Genomic DNA, 9,205 nt, shown 5'->3' with positions numbered 1-9,205 from the left:
CCTATCTAAGAGCATAAGCTATGTATGTTTCTAAATATAAACTTAATCTAAACAACGTTCATATTAAAATAAATACATAACAACAAATTCGATATATAACCAACTGCAGGACCTAATAGATCATTCACCGAAAAAAAGTGCCCCCAGTGGCACAGCGGTATGTCTGCTGACTTACAATGCTAGAATCCGGGTTTCGATACCCGTGGTGGGCAGAGCACAGATAGCCCATTGTGTAGCTTTGTGCTTAATTACAAACAAACAAACACCGAAAAAGGACATCCTCGAGACTGGAATACAAAAGTTGGTGAGGATGTCGAGGCATCTGTGGACGGTTCTGCAATACTGAATCAAAGAAAACAGGATTCAGGCTCCTGGACTTTGCCACACATAAAAACCTTGTGTTGGCTAATACTATAAAAACCTTGTGTTGGCTAATATTATAACAACTTTGTGTTGGCTAATACTATAAAACCTTGTGTTGGCTAATACTATAAAAACCTTGTGTTGGCTAATATTATAACAACTTTGTGTTGGCTAATACTATAAAACCTTGTGTTGGCTAATATTATAACAACCTTGTGTTTTTGTTATAATATTAGCCAACACAAGGTTTTTATAGTATTAGCCAACCTTGTGTTGGCTAATATTATAACAACCTTGTGTTGGCTAATACTTTTGGTCTTCATAAATCATACAGAAGATGGACCTGGCACAGTCCAGTTGGACAACATCACACTCAGATTGACTACATCGTGGTGAAAAAGCGCTTTTCACCATTACCACAATTCGAAGTTTTCCTGGAGCAGACATCGGAAGTGATAATAACTTGTTGATGATGACTTCTCATCTTCGCCTGAAGAAAATCAGCAAACCAAAGCACACAAGAATCAAGTTTGACCTTGAGAAACTGATGGACCCTGATGTGACAGAAGCCTTCTAAGCAATGATTGTTGAAAAATTTGCACCTCTTACTATCCTGTGGAACGAAAACACAGACCTAAATTCGATGATCACCACCTTCAACACAATAGTGACTGACATAGCCTTGGCAAGCACCGTTGGACTAAAAAACCCTGGGTCACACCAGATACTCTGGACCTACGTGACAAAGGAAGAGAACTGAAAAAGAGAAACGGCAATCCTGAAGGAATGCAAAAATACAGAGAAGTCAACAACAAAATTAAAAACGGGCATGAAGATAGCAAAGGAGAAGTGGTTAGAAGAACAGTGCAATGAAATTGAAGAAAACTTGAACAAGAACAACAGTAAAAAAGCATACCAACTTGTAAAAGACCTAACAACCGTAAAACAATGGTGAGCTACTACCATCCAAGACAAATCAGGAAAATGCCTCATAGAAGAACAAGAGATAATCGACAAGTGGACATAATATTGCTCACAACTATACAACCACAAGACGAATGAAGACTCAATAGTACTACATTGCCCTCATAGAACTGAAGAGGACAACTGTCCCATACTTTAGGAAGAAGTAGAAAATGCAGTAAGATCACTCAAGAAAGGGAAGTCAGTTGGAGTTGACAACATATCAGCAAAACTGGTTCAGGCTGAGGGAGAAGCCAGGATCACCGCCCTCACAACAATCTGCAATAACATCTGGTAGACAGGAGAATGGCCCATCCCTTGGACCTAGTTTATGGTCATCATGCTTCCCAAGGAAGGCAACCTACAGTTGTGCCAAAACTACCGAACAATCAGCTTCATCAGTTACCCGAATAAAGTCATGTTAAAGATCATATTAAAAAGTCCCAAGCAGAAAAGATCATTGCTGAAGAACAGGCGTGGTTTTAACCAGTACGAAGCAACACAGATCAGAACTTCTATCTCAGGATCCTTTGTGAGAAACATCAAAAAGACCTTTATCAGGTCTTCATAGACTTGAAGAAGGCCTTTGACAGGGTATGGCATGCAAACTTATGGGCAACCATAAGAAAGTACAACATCATCACCAATCTTGTTCGAGTCATTGAAAACCTTTATGACAAGGCCATGAGTGCAGTCCTCATAAGTGGCAGTTTAGGGGACTGGTTTCAAACAACGGTTGGAGTTCTACATGGATGCCTACTCTCACCCAACCTCTTTAACATCTTTTTCGAAAGGATTATGACTGTTATCAAACAAGTACTATCAGTATTGGAGGCAAACCAATCACCAACCTTCGCTTTGCAGACGACATTGATGGCTTAGCAGGAGAAGACCAAGGTGGAAGGACCTGACAAAACAGCTATAGCTTACTACATGGAGATCAATGCCAAGAAGACTAAACTGATGATAAGCAACACCAATGGCATCAGCATTGAGATCAATGTACGCAGACAAAGACTTGAAACAGTAAATGGTTTCAAATACCTGGGATAAGTTGTCACAGATGAGGGCTGCAAACCTGAGATACTTTTCAGGATTGCACAGACAACAACATCACTCTTAATTCCAAATTTAGATGCTCTCCCTTGTCATATCCATATTTCTGTATGCTTGTGAAACATGGACCCTCACAGCAGATCTAGAAAGAATAATACAGGTTATGAAAATTAGTTGATACAGAAAGATCTTGCGCATTTCATATAAAGACCGTTTTACAAATGAAGAGGTCTGCAACAAGATCCAACAAGCTACTGGACCATACGAAGATCTCTTGACCGCTGTCCAAAAACGCAAACTGAAATGGTATGGTCACGTCTCACGGTCATCTGGCTTGGCAAAGACTATCTTGCAAGGCATCCTGAGAGGGAAAAGAAGAAGAGGTGGGAAGACAACATCAAAGAGTTGACAGGCCTGGAGTTCGTCATCTCCGAGAGGGCGGTAGAAAACCGGGAAAAATGGAGAGAGCTGGTTGGAAGGTCGTCAGTGGTGCCCCAACGACTCCGAGGGTTATGGTTGGAAGGTCGTCAGTGATGCCCCAACGACTCCGAGGGTTATGGTTGGAAGGTCGTCAGTGATGCCCCAACGACTCCGAGGGTTATGGTTGGAAGGTCGTCAGTGATGCCCCAACGACTCCGAGGGTTATGGTTGGAAGGTCGTCAGTGATGCCCCAACGACTCCGAGGGTTAAGGGACAAAGTGAAATGAAGTGACCCTAGAGATAACTACTCATAGCTGCCGCTAATTTTCAAATGCTTGAGCAAACATTTTCGTGGCGTAACCGTTTACCAAGAGTTCTAGAAATATCTTCTTCCCCGCTATCGTACATTAACAGAACTTTGTGTAACAATAACGACAATAATGCTTTAATTAGTAAAATCGATACAAAAACATATTAAAGTTGCATTATACCGGCTGAACGAATTGGTACTAGAACTGTGACATAACAATTTCAAAGTGAATCGTAGTCTCACTCTTAGTTCTGTTTCCACATCTTTCAGTCGTTCACGGTCTTTTGTGTTTCCCTAGTAAGAAAAATTCAGATTCGCAAAGGTATCAAAATATGATTTTATATAAATAATTCTTATGATTTTATTTATTTTACTCTTATTAGGGACAGAAAATAAAATATTTTCTGGAATGCTTACGATCCCAATTTAAAACTTCATTGATTCGATGAGGCCGTGACCTAGATTTTGGGAAGTCCTAGACTAGCGGGAATACAGTTAATTAATAGCACCCATCGCCAAATCTTAGGCTATATTTGTCTGATATAATAATAGATTTGACCATCACTCTTATATTGCAGTCAGGAAGCTTTCCACATACTTCTGTGATTACAAACTGAATAAGAATAATACTAGGTTATTTCAGTTATTTAAATATTTCTTAAATGTCATACGCATTTACGTGCAGAGATAACAGATATTTTCCCGTCGTCCTCCTCTTCAAAATTCTCTGTATTCATGTCGTCACATTTCACAACGAATGAAATTCCATTATTTATCTTCCTACCTCGTTGCTCATGGTTCTTTCCAAAGAACGGTGGTTTCCGTTACTATAGTAACGCCAGCTATACGATAGCGCAAATGGATGAGGATCGTTCAGATGTACACGAATATCCAATTGATTATATGTCCTGTTATTTTATTCTTTTAATCTAAAACTGAGATGTTCAGGCACATGACCTAAAAATGGGGCTTTAGACATCCCTGTGGTTTACAGTTAAATTTCTGATTAAATATCCAATGAAGAGGTTAAAATGTGATTAAACAGAGATTAACACAGTCTTACAAGATAGAACCGGTGAGCTCAACAGTTAGTTTCCCACAGCATACGTATATAAAGTGTATTAATACTCACTTGGAAACCACTGCGCGTAGTAGATTTTAAATATACTCGGACAAAACATAATAAAGGATAAACTGGCACGCCTATATTTATTATTTTTATAGTTACATTTTATGCAATGTTTCATGTAGACACCTTTCGCCAGGCAGTAAGACTGCGTTCAATTAAAATTAGGCTTATATCTTATATATATATTTATATATATATTGTGATTTTAAAATACGTATAGATATCCTAAATATATATTGTGGTATATTGTTTAAAAAATATATTAGTTAACATCGTAAATATATAAATAAATTTCAGAGCAGCTAAACTATATTTAATCATTGGTATCAAACCGTCTGATTATGAAGTTAGGAAACACTCTATAAGACATAATATTTAGACGTACCTGTTTACGAATATTTAGACGTACCTGTTTACGAATATTTAGACGCACCTGTTTACGAATATTTAGACGCACCTGTTTACGAATATTTTGAGTATCAATCATTCTTATTTATCATGATTTTACCAATATTTTATGTAACGTACAAATCTCAACAAAAACTGAGTTTGATCTTCGTACTTCTCATCACAGAGAGAGTCTGTAACCATGGAAACTAAACAACAGGTGACGCGATCACGCCCACAGAAGTCTTTATCGTCGTTACGCCTCTCACTTGTCACACATACCATGCGTGTAATACAATAATGTCTGTAAGCAGTCTATAATATTCGAATTTAAGAATACTTGGACGTATATATATATATATAGCGTTTCAGGTTACGATATTATACAAAACATGACTGTTTTTATTTATTTTGTGGTTTTATGCTTGTTTTTTCACTCGTTTGTCAAATCTTATAGATGAAGATTTACATACATATTTCTATATATAAATATATATATATACAATTATTGTTTTTACCCCTAGTGTTTTTAACCTCTCACTTTTTCCACTGTTTTCCAAGTTTTTTATGAGCCTTGCTGAGAAACTTTATTTTTACTTCACCTCATTGCGGTGCATGACGTTTATTGTTAAGCTACTGAGTGAAACCTCTTTTAACACTGTTTCCACATCTGAAGACCGATAACCTCCTTGTAATGATTTTGTTCTTGAGTTAAAACCGTAATCATTAACATTTCCACCATAAAGGTCAAAACGCTAACGCAACATTCACCGAGTTCGTATTGTCCAAAATTGTTTAAATAATATTACCGTTATCTTCCTTCGCTATCACAATTATCGGATTTTAATCCTGCACAGCATCATTGTAATACAATCCAACTTTTCATTCGTCATAACAATTCTTTACTAATATCTGTGAACCATAGGTTCTTCATGTAATCTAAGCAACCATCAGCTGGCATCTTGTGGAGCCGATGCCTAGCTGGGTTTGTTTTGTTTGTTTGTTGAATTTCGCGCAAAGTTACACAAGGGATATCTACGCTACCGTCCCTAATTTAGCAGTGGAAGACTAGAGGGAAGGCAGCTAGTCATCACCAACCACCGCCAACTCTTGGGTTACTCTTTTACCAACGAATAGTGGGATTGACCGTCACATTATAACGCCTCCATGGCTAAAAGGGCGTGATGTTCCACGTGATGTTCTTTTAAAAGAATTTCTTCTGTATTTAGGTTAAACACGGTTTTTGAAGTTTGCATAACTATGCAGAATGTTTGAGTTTGAACGAGTGAAGAGTTTAACAGAAGAAGACAATTAGGATACGTAATATAACCAATGTTAAGTAAAACTAATATATTGTAGAATGACACACTAGCACCTTATCCGTTTTCTTTGATCTATTGGAGTAATAAACTCAAGATTCTGAAATAACTGAAGTGAAATGGATCAAATCGCCATGATCGGTGTTTCAATCGAAATTCCGGTTCCTTTACAGCCAAATACCTTTAATCACTTCCCTGTAGTTTCAGATGTTATCATGTTGTAGCTGTATATATGGGAAGTAGTTAGGTACAACAAAATTATTCTTTTTTAAACAGCTGATCAGTGAAATCTGTAACTGATGTCAGGATTCGAACAACAATTGTAACCAGTGGATGTATAGAAGATGTGCAAGTGGCAAGAAGTACGGTGTTTGCACTAATGCATACATTAGGTGGCTTTTAAGTTGTAATTATTTATCATGTGCACAATTATCACTTCATTGAACATTGCGTTTTCACCTAAACAGAAAAATAATGAAAAAGCCAGAATATTTATGTAATATTCATTAATCGTAACTCCAGTTAAGGTAAACGAACGAGCGGAAACAACTAATTTACTTAATCATTCCTCCCTCCCGAACGATGAATAAGCTATCTGTTGTAATACCAATGTCATTAACTTAGCGTCATTTCTGTATTACAACAGTAAGTGATAACGATCAAATGTTATCCCAGAACTCAAGTTTCTGTCTCACGATGCTTCACCGTTGACACTATGAATGACACTAATAACACTGTAATGAACAGCCGAGGTAGAAAAAAATATATAATGCTAATTAAATATAATGTGTAATTTGACACGTAGGATAAGCTAAAACCTCATTAAAAGCAACAAAACTTTGGTCTCAATTTCGAATCTATTATGTTATTTATCACTTTAATAGAAGTATTTTAACAATAAAATTTTATGGAATATTCCTTAAACGATGCCATAGTTACACCTTCAATCTACAATAGTTCATTTAAGCTTTTGAATAAATGTAATATTTTCATATAAATTCATTTGGAATACGATTGCATTTTCTCAGTTCCTCTTTTTCTATATCTTTTTCACTTAATCCTGACCGAGAATTACCGTTCCAAACCAGAATTAATATTTGATATTTGCACATAAATTTCAACTCTTAACTTGTTCCATTTTTGAGCTAATATACTCTACGTAGCCATCTGGAGAAAAGTTTTAATATTTCGGCGAATGTGGTTGAAAGTTAAGTGCACATTGGTCTTTCTTATAAAAACTGTTTTCAACTGTAGATTTCTGATTTGTAAATCTATATTTAAAATCTTTCTTTCTTTCTTTTTTACAAAGCATTTTAGATAACGAGTTCATACTTTATCAGTACAGTGTGTGTTTGTAATTAAGCACAAAGCTACACAATGGGCTATCTGTGCTCTAACTACCACGGGTATCGAAACCCGGATTCTAGCGTTGTAAATCCACAGATATGCTGCTGTGCCACTGGGGGCTATCGGTACAGAGTTTCAGTTTTGAGATTTAGAACTAGAATTACGTTCACCTCTTAATATTCAGTAATTATCTTTGCATTGAAGCAGCAATAGTTGGCTATACCTTGTTTTTTGTTTAGTTGTGTTTTTACTATAATATCGAATATGAATTCTTTTGAAATACTATACGTACTGAAAACGTATTAAATTTAATTCGTGTGAATCAGTTTTTCATATTTAATATAATGATACATTTTTAATCTCACCATTTTCAATTGTTCTGAACATATTATTCATGTCTTTTAAAGTAGGTATTTGACTAACGATTGATTGAATATGGTATACTCGTTTAATAAGCTTCTTGCAAGATTGCGTTAAAATGATTCATGAAAACTGAAATAAATCGTTAAGATTATTTATGCAAAATATAATGTATATTGTTTTCATTTTAATTATTGTGCAAAAAACATTAGTAGTTAATTGATTAATGTGTTGCTTACATCGTTGATTGAACTTAAAGGTTTTTTGATTGTAATGATATTTTGTCTTTATATAGCTTTTATTTTCTCTTATATCTCAGGCCAGACTTAGTCTATGGTAAGCATGCCGAGTTGTAGATCAAAAGGTCCAAGGTTCGTGTCGTAATGTCACTGAACGCGTTGTGGCCTCATTAGAAAGTGACGTCCAATCTCGTTAGTCAGTAGCTGGTTCTGCTGGCTAATTTCCCAGTGATCATTAATTCAAACTTAGGAAATATCCAAACTTTAGGTGGGGAACATCTGACCTGGCCATGTGCACATTACGTGTCATTCAGGCTGAAAATACTAATACTCTTACAAAGCACCGACACATCACAAATAAAAGACATAACTCATTTCGGTGAAGAACAAACTTTAAGAATGACTGTTAATCGAATCAGTCAAATAAACAATAGAAAAAGAAATAATAGAGCAAGATACTCAGATACAACAATATAATGAAAAAATCTTTTGGAGCGTTATTCAAGTATCTTACCCAAACCAAATGAATATATGACAATACCAAAAACCTGTTTCTGTTATCCGATATCTAATTATTCATCCAGATTTTAAACATTCTAGAGTTTTTAAAGTTTTTCCAAATGTACTATAAAGAGAATTAAAATAAACAAAACTAAATACAAATAAATTCGGTACGTGAATAAATCAACGTGCTGCTATCGTTTGCTTTGAGTTAAGCCAAGTGGTTAGCGTGCTAAGAGTTCGTGGTTCATGGCCCATTGGTATTGTATCGCGCTCCGAACTTTGAGTGTCGTGTCGTGTGTGCGTTATAAGATAGACTGTCAAAACCCACTATTCAATTAGAGTAGTCCACGAGTTGGTAGTGGGTACTGTTCACCAGCTGCCTCTCTCTAGTCTTTCAGTTCAAAATTAGGAACTGCTAACCCTGAAAGATCGTTTGTAGCTTTGCGCGAATATCCGATATAAACAGAAACGTTTGCCATTGTTCGTTTAGTATATAAGACAGTTTCTTACAATTTTGTAACAATTGTTAGTTCTAGATTTCTAAGTCTAAGATATATTGATTGCTGAAAGATTTCTAAATTTACTCATAAACTTTATTGGATCATTTAGCTACTTACACATACAATCAGTAACTTCAGTGTAGCATACATATATATTTATAATCAGTAACTTCAGTGTAGCATACATATATATTTATAATCAGTAACTTCAGTGTAGCATACATAAATATTTATAATCAGTAACTTCAGTGTAGCATACATATATATTTATAATCAGTAACTTCAGTGTAGCATACATAAATATTTAT

The 9,205-nt window shown here is 35.7% G+C and overlaps 1 protein-coding gene across 1 annotated transcript in view; it reads left to right on the top strand.

Annotated features, from left to right (window-relative positions):
* The window catches only part of LOC106464461 (cyclic nucleotide-gated cation channel alpha-3-like), a gene marked incomplete at its 3' end in the record, with an annotated part of 32,349 nt that overhangs the window by 18,784 nt on the left and 4,360 nt on the right, over positions 1–9,205 (top strand). The window contains 2 exon segments of the mRNA NM_001314154.1: positions 6,352–6,367; positions 7,157–7,187.

The sequence above is a fragment of the Limulus polyphemus genome, unplaced genomic scaffold, assembly GCF_000517525.1.
Source record: "Limulus polyphemus unplaced genomic scaffold, Limulus_polyphemus-2.1.2 Scaffold5017, whole genome shotgun sequence".
Lineage (NCBI taxonomy): Eukaryota > Metazoa > Arthropoda > Merostomata > Xiphosura > Limulidae > Limulus > Limulus polyphemus.
The sequence above is the reverse complement of the archived record's forward strand: the minus strand, read 5'-3'. Positions and strand labels throughout refer to the sequence as shown.